We start from the raw sequence: 16,696 nt of genomic DNA on the forward strand, positions 1-16,696 counted from the left end.
AGATTTGACTTGGTAGATGGACAAGGAGACTCTGTGGCAGGTTAGATGTTGGTGCAATCTCATACCTTGCTCCTATTCTCTTGGTGCTGACATGGCCTTCCTTTGTTACTGATACTACACTTGACCTTCGCCAAAAGGCCGAGAAGCGGTTTAGATAATATAGTAATGTCGGCAGAACAGGACCAAATATGCCATCCAATCTGCCCAGCAAGCTTCCTATGGTAGTATCTGCTGCACTGTGCAGGTTACCCCCATGTTTCTCTTTCACTGGGTGATGGGCCTTCTTGAAAATTCAGCCGGTGCTGCTTGATATGCATTGCTTATGGACTTGACCATTGAAGCTGCCCTGCACTTATTCCCTTATGTCTCTGTATCACTACCCCAGCCCGTAAAAGTCAGAGCCCGTGTTGGTTGTTGTTTGCTGTATCCAGTTCCTCTCCCTCCACCCCGCCACCTCCACCGTCAAGGTGAAGCGCGATGTTGCAATTGCATCAAAGGCATCAAGGCTTATTAGTCAAGGGTAGTAATGCCATGCCTTCTGTTAAGGGTAATAACTGCTGCGCCATACAGGTTGCCCCCATGCTTATCAGCTCCCCAGATGGAAATTAAATGAATCTTTATTACAGGATACTGAGATCTGTGAGGAAATAATGCATTGTTGGGATGAGTTTCTTTATTTTAAATAACATGCCTGAAGCTCATGTCAATACTGTATGGGAAGCAGGTAAAGCCTCCGCGCGGGGATATCTTATCTCCATTGCAGCGTTTAAGAAAAAAGAAAGGAAATCTAAATTGCGGAAATTATCGGAGGACATCAGGAATAAAGAACAACTGCATAAGAGGTGCTGGCCAGGATTCTATTGTTAAAGAACTGTGTGAGCTAAAGGCCCAATACAACGCTTCACTTGGTGATCGGATTTTTATGAATTCAGTTTTTTGAATATAATAATAATAAGGCGGGCAGTATGTTAGCATGTCAGGTAAGGGGGAAAAGGGTGAGTCGTACTGTTCATGAGCTTAAGGTGGAAGGGCACCAGACAGTAGAACCCCCCCCCCCCCCCCTGGAGATGGCTAAGGCCTTTAGACCTGTCTTCCAGGAATTGTACTCCTCACAGAAAGGGCAGGATGATGGGGACACTTGTCATCTCCTGTCGCAGAACAATCTCCCTAACCTTTTGCAGGAGGACAACGACAGGTTGGACTCCCCCATTATGGTAGGGGAAGTATCTTATGCTATTAAGGCCTTGAAGGGGGCAGGGGACCTGTGAGAACCATGGCTTTGGGATTGAATGCTACAAAAGGTTTTCTGGTGTGCATTCTCCCATATTAGTACTGCTATTTCAGAATGTCCTTGAGGGGGATCATCCTGTGCCAGATCTTTGCATGAAGCAGTTATTACTGCAATTTCTAAGGAAGGTAGGCCGAAGACAGATTGTGCTTATTATCATCCTATTTCTTTGTTGAATACAGACATGAAGATTTTTGCAAAGGTGTTAGCAATGAGATTTAGAGAGGGTCTTGGGGGAACGGATTCATGGAGATCAAGTTGGTTTTATTTCTGAGAGGCATTCTAACGATAATTTGTTTTGTACCGTTGGCATCTTGAATACTCAGGTGGCTCAGACCGGAGAATCTGCTATTATTTTATTAGGTGCAGAAAAAGACTTTGATAGGAAGGTGACCCCCGATGTACAGGGGTTACAATTTGTTTGCCCCCCCCCCAAACAAATGAGCAAGTCCCACAAATGAAGCAGATGTCATTCATTTCATTTATGTACATTTCCCATTGAAAAGCATTGGCTGCATTGGAAAGGTAGAATCTAAGGCTGGGCAGGTCATGTGGGAGTTTTCATAGCAACCAACCCTGATGCCAATGACTCATGTGTGAAGTCAGAGAAGAACCCGGATCTGTTGACCAGGAAACCAGACTGAAATAGCAAGGGAACGTATCAGAGGGAAGCATTTTCCTAATCAGCAAATCACTGCTCTGTCTATTCTTCTTATAGTATTCCCAGACTGCTATAGCTTACATTTGGATCTCTCTCTCATGGATAATACATAGTGCTTTGCTATTGTGTGTATCAAGAATGCTTTTGTTCAACATTAGAAACATTCCATCTTTTCTAATCCTTTTAGCTGCTGTCACATTTTTAAGTTTGCACAGGTTTTTAATTTTTTTTAACATTTCCCTGCCACTGACCTTTAAAGGATTTCCTGAAGCAGAGATGGAAGAAGGGTTGGCTGAAGACTCAGTATTAGGAGGTTTAATCAGTACCATGCTAGCTTCCACTTCACTGACAGAGGCAGGAGCTGATGCTGGTGAGAGAAAGCAGGTCACACTGACAGTGCAGGAAGCGAGGCTGAGTGATTCCTCTGCCCCCAGTTCCTCTGGCTCCATCTGTCTCCACTGCTACTTCAATGCCAGCATCATCAACCTCCAAGGATGCAGGCAGAGGCAAGGGATCAGGAAAGAAATTTGTGATCTGAAGCCATTTTCAAATCAGGGAGGACCGTCTCTTTGCACATTGTAACTATTGCGCGAAGGAGATCAGTCAAGGGAAGCAACTGGGACACTTAAGCAATTTTGGGATGGAGCACCACCTGAAGAAGCAGCATCCCTTTCAATATGTACCTGGGGATGGTAGAACCAGTAGTCAGGGGGCACTTCTGCAAGACGGAAGACACTAGCATTTAAAAAGGGGATAAGTGGTCCTGAAGTTGCTTCGAAAACTTCGGCTTCTTCTACCAGTCAGGTGGCAGGCCAGCAGCAGCAGTCCCCAGCTATATCTATATCTAAGAAGCGACAGCCCACAATGAAGGCAATGGGATGGTGTTCAGTGGCACTGTCACAGGGATAGAGTCAGGCAGCATCCAGTGGTAACTAGTACTATTGGTGAGATGATAGCTTTAGATGATCAGCCCTTGCAGGTTGTTTACAGTTTTATAGTTTATTAAAAATGTTTAATCACCAGGCGTATAAGATTCTAGGCGATGTACAATAAAACATACATAATTAAAACCATAAAATAAAACACGAACAACACATACGATAAAACTGTTCATTCCACCAGTCCTAAAGTTTTTATAAGATGCACCGAGATTAGCCATAAGCCAAATTAAACAGATAAGTCTTGAGTCCTGCTCTGAAGGTCTTATAGAAATGACAAAGAAACATAGAAATGATGGCAGAAGAAGACCAAATGACCCATCCAGTCTGCCCAGCAAGCTTCACACTTTTTTCTCATTCTTATCTGTTACTCTTGGCTCTTAGTAACCTTCTGGTTCTATTTCCCTTCCACCCCCATCATTATTGCAAAGAGCAGTGTTGGAACTGCATCTAAGTGAAATATCTAGCTTAATTAGTTAGAGATAGTAACCGCCACAATAAGTAAGCTACACCCATGCTTATTTGTTTACCCAGACTATGTAATTCAGTCCTTGTTGGTTGTTGTCTGTATATAGATCCACTTTTCTTCATTCTCCCTGCCGTTGAAGCAGAGAGTTATGCTGGATATGCATTGAAAGTGAAGTATCAGACTTTCTCCCCTGCCGTTGAAGCAGAGAGCTATGCTGGATATGCATGAATTATCAGTCTTTCTCCCCTGCCGTTGAAGCAGAGAGCTATGCTGGATATACATTGAAAGTGAAGTATCAGGCTTATTTGGTTTGGGGTAGTAACCGCTGTAACAAGCAAGCTACTCCCCACTTTTTTGTGAATGCAAATCCTTTTTTCCACATTCATTCACGTCCTCTAGACTTTATGGATCCACAGTGTTTATCCCACGCCCCTTTGAAGTCCTTCACAGTTCTGGTCTTCACCACTTCCTCCGGAAGGGCATTCCAGGCATCCACCACCCTCTCCGTGAAGAAATACTTCCTGACATTGGTTCTGAGTCTTCATATCTGTCTCAAGCCTAAGCTCCACAGGTAAGGAATTCCAGAGCTGTGGAGCAGCAATGGAGGAGGTTCTCGCCCATGCCTCATGAAGCCGTACTTGCTTTTGGGATGAAGCTTCAAGTAAAGTGGGTCTCAGGCCTTTGCTGCAGCTCTTAGCACCAAACTATAAAGTGCCCTCCAGGACCACTTTCAGAAGAAAGGTCATCTCCAGTTTGCACAAGCATTGCCGAAGCTGTCTTCAGGCGCTGCTGGTGAAGGCACAAGGGAGCAGTGTGCATTTCAAAAGGGACATCTGGACATCCACAAACTACTCGCTCCTTCCTTTGATGGCATACTGGTGAGATCTGGCTGAGCTAAGGGCAGGCAGCAGCTCCACAGGGGCCGGAGCAACAGGATGCAGCTGGGTTTTCTGCACACTCACCCGGCAGACTGCTCCCATACCTCTGTCAATATTTATTATTTTAGCAGCAATTAGAGAAATGCTGGAGGACTGGCAGCTGGATCAGAGAGCCAGAAGTCTTAATGCAGGATTCTTTGTCACTGACAATGGCTCTCATATGGTAAAGGCAGTATCCAACAAGAGATATCAGGGTATACAATGCCTTGCTCGCACCCCATACCTAACAGTGAAGGAGGCACTGGGGCTGGGATCCAGGGACCCAGAGCATGTGTACCTGCATGCTTTACTAGAGAAGTGTAGAAACATAGCTGGTGATTTCCACCAAAGTGTGAAGGCAGGAGGCCTTCTCCGTGAAAAGCAGGAGGAATTAAAGATGCCTCACAATCATCTCATTATAGATGTGGGTATACGATGGAATGCTACATCCATGATGCTGCAGAGGGTAGCGGAGCAGCAGACACCCCTGCATGATCTGTCGCGGGAAATGGAGATCGGCATGCAGGCTCCCCTAGGTCATCATGACTGGTCAATCATGAGACAGCTTGTGAAAATCCTGAAGCCCTTTAAGGATGGCACAGAAGAGCTGAGTGCCTCAAGTGCCACCTTGGGAGATGTCATCCCAATAGTAAACATCCTGTTAGAAAAGTTGGGGGGCTTTCAACAGGAAGAGAGAATGAGAGCGGAGGTGCAATGCTGTTTGGTGCCCTTGGAAAAGCAGGTGACAGAGATACTAAGAACTGGGACCAGAAATCCCACAAACATGCTTGTTACATTATGTGATCCACGAGTGAAAGGGACATTCGCACTGCAGGCCAGTAATCTGACCCATATGCAGAGCATGCTGACAGAGGAGGTCTGTCAACTAGACTGCCAGAGGTTGAGGCAGAGGAGGGATGTAGCGCAGGAGAAAACACCATCATGGCTCAGGTGAGACAGTAGTGCAATCCAGAGCAGCACCCTGTCATGGCCACCTAGCACTCCCTCCATCACGGTAAAATGGAAACAATCCTGACTTCTGTCCCAGGCGATCGCGAAAGCAGCTGGGAAGAAAGAAACAGGTCCGATACCAGCAAAGGAGATGGCAACACAAATCTCAGTGACACGCTATCTTGCAAGGACCATCGAGGACATGGAGACAGATGTGCTGGCATATTGGTGCCTCAAGTCCAGCATCTGGCCAGACCTAGCAAGAGTAGCTCAGTGCTATCTCTTTTGCCCACCAACAAGTGTCCCCAGCGAGAGTGTTTTCAATGACAGGAGACATCATAAACGCTCATCACTCTGTTCCTTAAAATTAATCTGACTTGCTTGGCTTTCCAGATTTGCCATGTGAGTGGCAAGACGAATGAAAGGAACTTGAGGGTCCTGTAGCTGGCAGTTCTGTCTGTCTGCCTGCCATTCCTCAATAACAGCAATGGGGCCAACGTCATCCAGTGAGTGACTGACTGCATCTGCCTGCTGTGTCCCTCAACACTGCCAATTGGGCCACACTTCAACAACCACACTGCTACTGCCTCTCCGGCCCGAAAAGCCAATCTAAGAGCCACAACACATGAATGCTGAGTTCTACTGTGTCTCCAAGTCCACCAATTAGGCAAAACTTCAATAACCACGCTGCTGTTGACCTCCAGGCCTAAAAAGCCAATTCAAGGGCCACCAGAAACAAAATGCTGATTCCTGCTGTGTCCCCAACACTACCAGTTGGGCCACACACCTCCTGCTTCCTCCTGCCATGTCTCCAAAAACAACACAGGGGCTAACATGCAATGACACAATCCACCTGCCTTGCCCTGTTAGTTTCTACCATCACTGGGGTCTTACCAATCCTGCTTCCTCCTGACTTGACCTCATGATGAAAAATGAGGTCTGACTCAACTTACTTCCTCCTGACTTGTCCCCATCCAGAAAATTGGGGCCTGTCACAACATACTACTTACTGAATTGTCCCCATCCATAAAACTGGGGCCTGTCACACACTGCTACCTCCTGACTTGTCCCCATCCATTAAACTGGGGCCTGTCACACACTGCTACCTCCTGACTTGTCCCCATCCATAAAACTGGGGCCTGTCACACACTGCTACCTCCTGACTTGTCCCCATCCATAAAACTGGGGCCTGTCACACCCTACCACCTCCTGACTTGTCCCCATGCACAAAACTGGGACCTGTCACACCCTGCTTCTTCCTGACACATCCCCAACAACCACACTGGGGCTTCAATCCTCCTGCTTCCTCCTGACATCTTCCTCTGCCTCCTTTTCCCCAAATACAACCTCCAAGCCATGAGGTTTTCTTTGCCTCCTTTATCCCAAATGCAACCTCTGAGGCATGACTCTTCTGAGTTTCTCTGCCTCCTTTTCCACAAACCCACCTCCAAGTCATGACTCCACTGACCTCTTCCACCCGTTTCGCTCCAAACAGTTGTTGAGGTGAAGCAGGCTGGGGAGGTCAGTGGAGTCAGTGCTCAGTGGTAGTGTTTGGCAAATAACTTATCCTTTCTTACTCCATCCCTAATGACGGTGGCCTGACACTTACAGCTGCATTATGCCATTTTCAAACCATAACCCCTGTGACCTAACACAGCTACAGCATGCAATTTTTAAACCATAACCACTGTGGCCTGACATTTACAGCTGCGGCATACCATGTTCCAACCATTACCACTGAGGCCTGTCACTTACAGCTCAGCATGTCATGTTCCAACCATTATCACTGTTGCCTGACACTTTCAACTGCAGCAAGAAGATTACAGGACCAAGATCATACATGGCAAGTATAGTAACCTCCCCCGATGGGAAAAGGTTCCAGCAATCTGAAAGAAAGAAACAACACCGTCTGTCTCTCTGCTTGACTATGCATGAACTCTTAAATATTCATGCTTTGTCTGTTAAAAGCAGCCAGGGAGAGGGCTCAGGGTGACCAGAGAAAGAAGAACCATTAACCCATGAAGATGACACCTGAACCAGCACACCCTCCCTCTCCCTGCAATGAAGCAGATGAGCTCCTATGTCCTGGAAAGCTGCAGGTAAGAAAGCAATCCTGTTACCTAACCATTCGTGTTTTACCTATCTTTTCCTCTCCAGGGCTTAAAGAAGCCTCCTTAGCCCAGAAAGCAACAGGGGCCAAAAACACATGCTCCCTCCGGCAGAGACTGTCTCCAAGACCTCCAACTGCAGAGGCTGCCCCAGAGTGAAATAGAAGGTATTCTCCTAAAGTTAAAGGGGGTAGTTAGCTAGCTGCATTTATTAACATACCATAAGCAAGTCAAAGTCTCTGATATGTTTAAGTTCACTAATGATACAGACCTTTACTCAGTATAAGCCCATGCTGCGTTAAGAACTGTAGAGACTTGTGTTGTCTATTTTATTCTAACTGCTAAACTTCAAAAGTCTGATCAATAAAAGTCTAATTTTGAGGAAAGTCTAACTCTTTTCTAAGTTGCTCAGATTGCATATGTATAGGAGGTAATAGGGGGTAAGTTTCTATAGTTCTGGCCCTCCACCAGAGACAGGGAAACACAAGAGTGGGGAGGAAGCTGGCAGCATTCCACAGATCCAGAATACCCTTATATTTTCCTACAATGCTGCCGGTCTACTCCAACGCCATGCCTCCTTCTCCGAGGCTCGAACACCACTGCTCTTGCACGTGCTTTTCTCCAGGATAAATGCCCCATGGCAGGAAACCCAATTCAGTGCTGCTGCTTCAGGCTCCCTATAATTACCCAGTGACCCTGTTCCATGGAGCATCAGCAACAGGTGCTCCTGCCTTGTCTGCAGTGTATGCTGCTAGTTCTTTGTGCCTTGCTTTACCTTGCCCTTGCCCTGCTTCTGTTGCCTTGTGCGCCTACCTTGTCCTGGACCTTAGAGTCTTCTCTTGCCTTGCCTTGTTCGTCTTGTCTTGCCATGCCTCTCAGTGTCTTGTCTCTGCCTGTCTTGGCCCGATTCTCCAGTTCTGACCTTTTTCTTCCCCAAACAAGAATTGGTTTAGTCCTGACCCAGTAGAGAACTAAAAGGGGCTCTACAATATTACTGAATATAACTTCATTGGTACTAAGTTTCAAGCACAAAGTTTCTGGTGACAAAGTTAGCCTGGAAGTAATTTAATGCCTGGTAGTACATTGGACCCATAATATCTCTAATAACATATGTTTCATATTCTCTTTGCAAGGTTAGATATATCCTAAGTCTTAAATAGTGGTACAATCTCTAACATGGGAGTTGTATTCTTATATCACTGTATTAAGCAAACTAAGTCCTTTCTAGGTCCTCAGCTGACTACGGCTCATTTCACCAGAAGGAGCAATTAATTAAAAATATTCCTAGTTCATAATGAGATCTGCAAAGAAGAACAAAGTATGAGTCAGTCACTTATATATTCTTGAATTCTGGGAACTGATAGCAGCTCATTTAAGAGATTTTCTAAGCAGTTCATTTGCTTCAAAATGCAGTGAGCAGTTTTGAGAAAAGGGCATAGTTCACATTTCATATTTCATTCAATATAAAAAAGAAAAAAGAGGAAAATTAGCTTGAAGGTGGCATTCTGCCAGTAAAATGATTTTGGCTTATTGAAATTGAAACTCAAGGGCTCTGGTCTGTGAGAATTTGCGGATGGGTTAATCATTCTCTAAAAGACTGGACAGCACCTGAAAGAAAATGAATTCCCTGGCCACCATTTATAAGATCTAATGCCAAGGGGTAAATCTCAGAGCCAAGCATTGCTTTTATCCCACGTACGGTGTAGAGTTGCTGCAGACAAGGGAAGTGCAAACCTCTTCAAAAACAGATTGACAAACCCTTGTAAAATCCACAAGTTTGCTGAATCAGCTCCACAACCTCTTTCAAAGAGGTAAACCCCACTGGCAAGATCTGTGATGGAACACAAAAATAGACCATGGATCCAAGCAAAATCTGGATACAGAATTCCACAGATCTGCCTCAGATTTTTGATGGTCCATCTGTAATCACCCTGAGATCTATGTGTCGGGGGAGATGAAAAATCAGATGGATATTCCCTGCGGATCTCAGGGAGATCAGTGAATTTTCTCAAAGGCCAAAATCCCCCTAACTTGAATTGCATTATAAAAATATTATAAATGACTATAGACTGTTTATACTACTGAAGTCTGTTCTGCCTGTGATAATTCCACTACTGCTATTACTATTATTTATCATTTCCAAAGCACCAATAGACATATGCAGTGCGGTACAGAGGCTCATAAGAGAGCCCCTGCCCAATGGAGCTCGCAGTCAAAACAAACTTGCATGACAAGAGCCTGTGGGAAGTGCATTTCTTGTAGGGAAGTGACTGGGATTTAAAAGCAGACTCACAATGGTGAGATTTTAAACTGGCTATAAATATGGCCAGAGAGGGAGCATGGCCGCAGCAACTCAGGAAGTCTATTCCAGGCATACGATACAGCAAAGTGAAAAAGCACAGAGGTGGAAGTTGCCGGTGGAGGAGAAGGGCGCAGAGAAGAGCCACTTGCCTGATGAATGGAGCTCATGAGGAAGGGGGCGGGGAGAGAGAAGACGGGTAATGAGGAGCTGCAGAGTGGACTGGCCACTGCTGGAAACAGGACGCTGGGCTTGATGGACCCTTGGTCTGACCCAGCATGGCAACTTCTTATGTTCTTATGTTCTTAAGTAGTGACTTTGGAAGACGAGAGAAGATTGGCAGTTTCCTCCTCAGTGAGTTCAGAAAAGGAAGCAGGCAGGGGGGGCCATAGGAAGGGAGGTGGACGAGGCAGTTTGATGGAGAAGTCACAATTAATCTTGTCAATGTTTTCATGAAAGAAATCAGCCATAGCCTGGGCAAAAAGTGAAAGGGGGAATGGGAGGTGGAGGCAGGGCCGGCGCGTCCATTAGTCGAACTTCGGCAGTCGCCTAGGGCAGCCTCGTGGGGCCTATCCCGCTCGCGGCCCTGAGAAGCACACAGTCGGCGCCGAAACAGTTGTGGGGGGGGCGACCGGGGGGAGGGGGCAGCGCAAGAGTCGCCGAGAGCACCCAATAGCCTTGTACCGGCCCTGGGTGGAGGCAGCATGAAGAGGGAGGCGAGTGTGGCAAAACGGTGGCGGGGGTTGGAGGGACGTAGTAACTGTAAAAGCATAACACCCCACAAGGTAGTGAATTATCTGTGGTCTCAAAAGCATTGAAGTGCATAACAGCTAGACTGGTTGGCCCTGTTATGCATACTTTTCAGTCGTCAGTAATAAAAGATTTCTAAGAGATCTCATTACAGCCAGCATTGTCTTTTTGCAATACATGGTTAGAACAAAACGCTTTACTGTCTCTTCAAAATGATAAAACTGTTGTAATTAAGGCTGCTGATAAAGGAGGAGCTATACTGGTAATGAATAACCATTCATAAGTAAATGAGATCAAATGACAGTAGTTTTAATTTACCTCTACCCACTCATCCTGCAATGACAGTGAAAAAAATGACATCCGCCTTGAAATGGGTTACAGTGAAGACTGGATAACTCAAAGAGAATTGGATTTTTTGCAAGTGGACTAGTGTTCAGTGCTTCCAATTTTCTAGCAGAGGTGCGCCTAGGATAGCAGCACACTGCATCGGGAATTGTCAGCTGCATCTCTCCAGCCACGGGACGTGGCACCCAGGTAAAGGTGGCATCGGGGAGGTTGGCGGCACTCCAGACCGCACCGAAGAGCAGAGCTAGCGTCCAGCCGGCAGTGGACGAGTGAAGTTACTCATGGGACCCTCCCACAAGCAATATATTTAGCACTGCCTGGATGCCCAACAATATCGTCTAAGGCAGGGATGGTGAACTATGGTCCTCAAATGCCACAAACGGGCCAGATTTTCAGGATATCCACAATGAATATGTATGAGATAGACAGCGGCGGATTCCCGAGGAAGACCGGCCCGGAGATTCGCCGCCCAGGCCGGCCCAGGACGCATCACGTGGTCCGCCGAGTGCAGCTCCATCACGGCTGTGCCCGGCAGACCACGTGACTGGAGCGACCGGCCCACCGGGGGATGCCCGATCACCCGATAGGCCAAGCCACCCCTGGAGATAGATTTGCATACAATGGAGGCAGTGCATGCAAATCTTTCTCATGCATATTCATTGTGGATTTCGTGAAATCTAGCTTGTTTTTGGCACTCAAGGACTGGAGTTCGCCATCCCTGGTCTCTCTTCTTATAAAGACAAATAGAGATTATTTTTCAATAAATATTTACTGTTCTACGTTTGCCTTCTTATGTGTGAGATTAGTTAATATCATCACTAGGCTGGAATCATATCCTGGTTCCATTAGCGGCATATGGCTTGTTGCCATAATTGCATCAGGGTAGAACCAAAATTTCACAAGATAAGGCTATTGCAAATATTTGACAGACCTTAGATACTTGGCAGATTCCTATGAAAGTACCAACATCATTTCTATGTGATCTAATCTCTTTTACTCTAAAAAACAAATTTTTATGTTTGACCAACAATTTTATCAGCAAATCGTAGGTGAAGCAATGGAGACCATCATGGCCCCTGAAGTCGCTAATCCGTATGTTGAGGACTTTGAACTATGATTTCTTGTGCAAGAATGCAGTACATTTATTTTCACGAAAATAAAGGATCCAGAAATGCTAGACACTTATGAAATATCAATAAATATGAAAAAGTCTAGCCCAAATGCTAATAAGGATTGTATGGAATCGTCCGGGGAAACCTCATAAGGTGCCTACAATAGGCTATTTTGGTGCCTATGTGGCTACTGCAACTCCAACCCCCCCCCCACTGTGGATGTCAGACTAGTTTATAATCATGGGTTGCCCCAGACGGGATGAATCTTTACTTATTGTTTATAAAGCTATCTTTTGAGTCCAGTATGAGTCCACTACTGTGGATGAAAGTGCTGGTGTACAAAAGTCTCGTTATACCAGACTGTATTATGCTCACTGTTTTGGCGCCAAGATTATAATCGGAAATCTTCATGCAGCAAGTGTAACAGTCCAGACACTGCAATGTTTCGAATGGGAGTTCTTCGTCAGGGAATCACTTATAGGCATGGAATCTGCATGGGAATCTTGGCTGAAAACACTCTGTTAATTATGGTCAATGCGCTTCCACGGTAAAGACTCTTGGTTCGGTGTGCGATCTCAGTCTGTGCATCCGGCTGTCCTGACATTGATGCCTATAAGTGATTCCCTGACGAAGAACTCCCATTCGAAACATTGCAGTGTCGGGACTGTTACACTTGCTGCATGAAGATTTCCGATTATAATCTTGGCGCCAAAACAGTGAGCATAATACAGTCTGGTATAACGAGACTTTTGTACACCAGCACTTTCATCCACAGTAGTGGACTCATACTGGACTCAAAAGATAGCTTTATAAACAATAAGTAAAGCATCATCCCGTCTCGGGCAACCCATGATTATAAACTAGTTCTGACATCCACAGTGGTGGGGTTGGAGTTGCAGTAGCCACATAGGCACCAAAATAGCCTATTGTAGGCACCTTATGAGGTTTCCCCGGACGATTCCATACAATCCTTATTAGCATTTGGGCTAGACTTGTACATTTATTTTCGGCATCATTTCATCAATAACTTTTTGATGTTGTGGTCATGTGATGATATCACTTTAAAAACATTTTTTACATGGTTAAATTAGTGCAACATGGATTTGAAGTTTACACATCAAAGGCCTGATTTTTAAAAGCATTTATACATATAAATGTACTTTACCCGTTTAAGTGGGCTTTTGAAAAATGCTACAATATATATAGAAACATAGAAATGACAGCAGAAGAAGACCAAACGGCCCATCCAGTCTGCCCAGCAAGTTTCGCACTTTTTTTTTTCTCATTCTTATCTGTTTCTCTTGGCTCTTAGCAACCTTTTGGTTCTATTTCCCTTCCACCCCCACCATTAATGTAGAGAGCAGTGTTGGAACTGCATCTAAGTGAAATATCTAGCTTAATTAGGGGCAGTAACCGCCACAATAAGCAAGCTACACCCATGCTTATTTGTTTACCCAGACTATGTAATTCAGTCCTTGTTGGTTGTTGTCTGTATATAAATCCACTTTTCTTCATTCCCTCTGCCGTTGATGCAGAGAGTTATGCTGGATATGCATTGAAAGTGAAGTAGCAGACTTTCTGCCCTGCCATTGAAGCAGAGAGCTATGCTGGATATACGTGAAGTATCGGTCTTTCTCTCTTGCCATTGAAGCAGAGAGCTATGCTGGATATGCGTGAAGTATCAGTCTTTCTCCCCTGCCGTTGAAGCAGAGAGCCATGCCATTGAAAATTCACCTACTAGTAAGTACTCTTACTATCATCTAAATATCTCTATTACTTTGGTCAATGATAGTTCTGAGTTTTCTATTTTCAGGAAACTTATGAACCAGTATACCGTGTTGCAATACTTGACTTGCTACCCAACAAATTTCCATAAGGACCTTCCATCTGGCCAATTTTCACACCTTTGTAGGCTTTGCTCTTCTGTTGCTTAATTTAAGCTTAATGCTGCATTGATAAAGTCACGGTTCCTGGAATGATGATTGTAGGAATAATAACTATAAGTTTCACCACTCTCCATACAACAAAATGGATTCTTACTTCACATTCGGACCCTTGGCCTGTATGTCAGAGAAATACAGAGCTGCTGCCCTTCTGGCAAAGCTGCTATACAAGACTGACTTATCTCCTGCGCCAAGCACATTGTTTGCCTAGGCCTCTGTTAAAGAATGAAATCTTCTCTCAAGAATCAGAGAAGGGAGAAGACAATGAAGGCCTGCGTGTAGGGAGACAGACCTGGAGCTGCCCCTGGCCTCCCGTTCTGAGAGGAGACCTTATCTGATTCAAGGCAGCTCCCGGAAGGTTGGCCCTCTGGGGCGGAGAGGGGGGTAAAGCATTCGAAGTGAACAAAGAAGAACCAATCGGACTTTGACTCCTGTCCCTGTTTACAGATGCTGTCTCTTAAAATCAGCCTGGAAGAGGGGCTGAGGGCTCGGCTTCCATCCACAGCAGCAAGAAGCCTTCTGAGTCACCACTTCCAGCCCCGCCCTGTGACCAAGCTGCTGGAGGAGATTCACTGCTTGAAAGAGAGTCTCAAGCCCTGCTGCGGCTCTAGCCAGAGCTGACCTTGCCTGCTTCTTCTCTGCCCTTCATCCCGGTGGGGAGATCCACAGAGACAGAGACAGTGTTCAGGACCTCCAGCTGATCTCACAGCACAGAGACCAAGAAGCTGCAAAGTGGTGAGACTGAGGAGATTTTGTTTCTGGGTTTTGTCTAAGGGCTAGTAAGTTAGAGCTGTTTTTGATTTATTAGCAAGTTCCAGCTAAAGTGATTTATTCATACCTACCAAACTAATCCCCATAAGTGAAAAATAAATATTGTAAATTTCCAGTGGCGTACCTAAGGTATCTGGCACCCGGGGTGAATAGCTTTCTTTGGCACCGCCCCTCAAGATTCACTTCTCAATCCACCTCCCCCCCCCCCCCCCCCCCCCCCCCAATTCACTTCTCTGACTACCTTCTCCCCTCACCAGATTCACTTCTCCATCTCCCCCCCCCCCCCCAGTGATCTCCGGTTCTCCTCTCCTTCACACAGGCTCCCTCCCTCACGCACAAACATGCAACCTCCCTCCCTCCCATACCCACACACACTGACATACACAGACTCTCCCAGACAGACAGACAGACAGACACACATAGACACAAACACACTCACTCCTCACTTCCTACCCCGCTCCCCATCAGAAGCTCAGCAGCTTCTTCAGGCCGCTCGGGGGCTGGTGTGGCTCTGTTTCCTGCACTTGCGGTGGTGGGGAGGGGGGGGGGGGGGGTTAGCGCTGTTGCTGCAACCCGGGACACGCTCTGATCTTCTGCTTCGGTCCACGACTGCATGACCTTTCCTTCTTCCCGCCCGCGCAGATCCACCACTTCCTCTTCCGGGCCGCGCGGGCGGGAAGAAGAAAAGCCTAAGGCAGTTGCCGGCTCCAGACCCGTAGCGCCCTAGGCGGCCGCCCAGTGCTTCCACCGCTCACGGCCCGGAGGCCTCCCTCTTCTTCTGCCACGAGCGGGATGGGCTCTGCTCGTGGCCGCCGACTTTCTGGCTAGCAACCCCTCCCGGCCGTCACCCTGGCTAGCACCCCCTCCTGGCCGTCACCCGGGGCAGATCGCACCCCCGCACCCCCAGAACGGCACTGTAAGTTTCTAAGATCGCTAAGTTATAAGAGGTGAATTTTAAGCCCTACGTGCAACAAAGCCAGGAGATGCACACAGAGGTTGGGCCGGCACACGCCGCACAGATTTTAAAAAGTATACGAGTACACACGTATCTCCTGGTACGTGCAAAAAAAGGGGCGGTGTGTGGGCGGGGCATGAGCATTCCTAGATTTCCAAATGAGATCCGCGTGTAAGTATTTCTGCGCACAAGCGCGCGCCGGGGTCCCTTGCCACGTAACTTTACGTCTGCTATGGATGGCGTCTGAAACAAAAAAAAACCGGAAGAGGTTAGTGGGGTTTTAAGGGTCGGGGCTCCCAGCGTAAAAGGGAGGCTAGTTAACCAGGGGGGTTAGGAAGTCCTATCCTTTACCTGGGCAAACTGGGAATGAACTGGGGAAACTGGTAATCGTGTTGGCGTGTGCGTCTACTAAACTCCCCCCACTTGGGCGGCGGAGGCATTTGCGTGCACGGGCGCATCCATAATGGAATGGTGCGCACGTGTACACGCGTTCAGCCTATACGAACGCACGAGCCTTTGGCACGAGCCGGCACACATGTGCGCCCATGAGGCTGTTTCAAAGTTCCCGTCTTAGTGTTTGTTTTGGTAACTTAATGCCTTGCAAATACATTTCTAGTCTGAGACAAACAAGGGAGAGTTCCTGAGCTGATCGGGTCGTATATAAGGTAAAATAAGTGTTAATTATTTCTGTGCACTGCTTGTTCCCATAGGGAGGGGGAATAGGACACTATCCAGACTACAGCTTACGTTTATAAATCATTACAGTAAGTCCACAGGTAACTGTAAAGCTGGCATACACTACAGCTTGATGGGCAAACCGAGATCTCCACAGTCAGATGGACAGCCCTTTCACGCTGACAATTTATCTTATTCAAGGAGGAAACATTGGGACATTTTGAAACTACGTTCAGTTTTTCAAGAACTTCACCTGTTTTTCCCTTAAGCATGGTTGTAACATTAAAGATAATGTTGGGTAATCTTTTTACCGATTGGGAGGGCCACCTACTAACTCGGGGTGGGGATTAGGTATGAGCGTCGGGGGTTGGGGGCCACTTTCGCATTCCACATGAGACCTACGGACAGAACAATGGTCTCTAGTGCAGATTTGCTGGCCGTCGGAGTGAGGACGCTCACTCCAAGAAGTGGTTTGGGCAACGTTCTCTCTACCTAGCTTGATGGACACTCTACC

This window comes from Rhinatrema bivittatum, chromosome 4, assembly GCF_901001135.1.
Source record: "Rhinatrema bivittatum chromosome 4, aRhiBiv1.1, whole genome shotgun sequence".
Taxonomy (NCBI): Eukaryota; Metazoa; Chordata; class Amphibia; order Gymnophiona; family Rhinatrematidae; genus Rhinatrema; species Rhinatrema bivittatum.